We start from the raw sequence: 804 nt of genomic DNA on the forward strand, positions 1-804 counted from the left end.
GGTCCAATTTAGGAAAAAGGCAGCATACAGATAAATAAATATATTAAAATAGGTAGGTTCACTGTACTGAGTAAGAGCATTGGTCCTTCTAATTCATTACTGTTTATAGAAGGGGTAGGAAATCTTCAAATTCCCAATTTATTTATTTATTATTTTGGTAGTTAAAACTCTCAAGACTCCTAGAAGCCTCAACCAGCACTGCCCATGGTAAGGGATTGTGTGGACTGTAAACCACAACAACTAGAAAAGCTGTGGCACTTCCAGGCTCCTTTTCATCCTGGAGGGAAGTGACCAGTGGGGTCCCACAGGGCTCTGTCCTGGGCCCAGTGTTATTCAACATCTTTATCTATGACCTGGATGACAGAATTGGGAGCATACTTATCAAATTTGCAGATGACACCAAATTAAGAGGGATATCTAATACTCCAGAGGACAGGATCAACATTCAAAATGATCTGAATAGACTAGAAAGCTGGGCCAAAGCTAACAAAATGAAATTCAACACAGAGAAATGTAAGGTACACTTAGGGCAGAAAAATGAAATGCACAGATATAGGATGGGGGACACCTGGCTGAATGAAACTACATGTGAATGGGATCTGGGAGTCCAAGTAGAACACAAGTTGAACATGAGTCAACAGTGTGATGTGGCCAATGCAATTTTAGGCTGCATCAATAAAAGTATAGTGTCTAGATCAAGAGAAGTAATAGTGCCACTGTATTCTGCTCTGGTCAGGCCCAACCTGGAATACTGTGTCCAGTTCTGGGCACCACAATTCAAAAAGGACATTGAGAAACTGGAGC

Source organism: Sceloporus undulatus, chromosome 1 (genome assembly GCF_019175285.1).
Source record: "Sceloporus undulatus isolate JIND9_A2432 ecotype Alabama chromosome 1, SceUnd_v1.1, whole genome shotgun sequence".
Lineage (NCBI taxonomy): Eukaryota > Metazoa > Chordata > Lepidosauria > Squamata > Phrynosomatidae > Sceloporus > Sceloporus undulatus.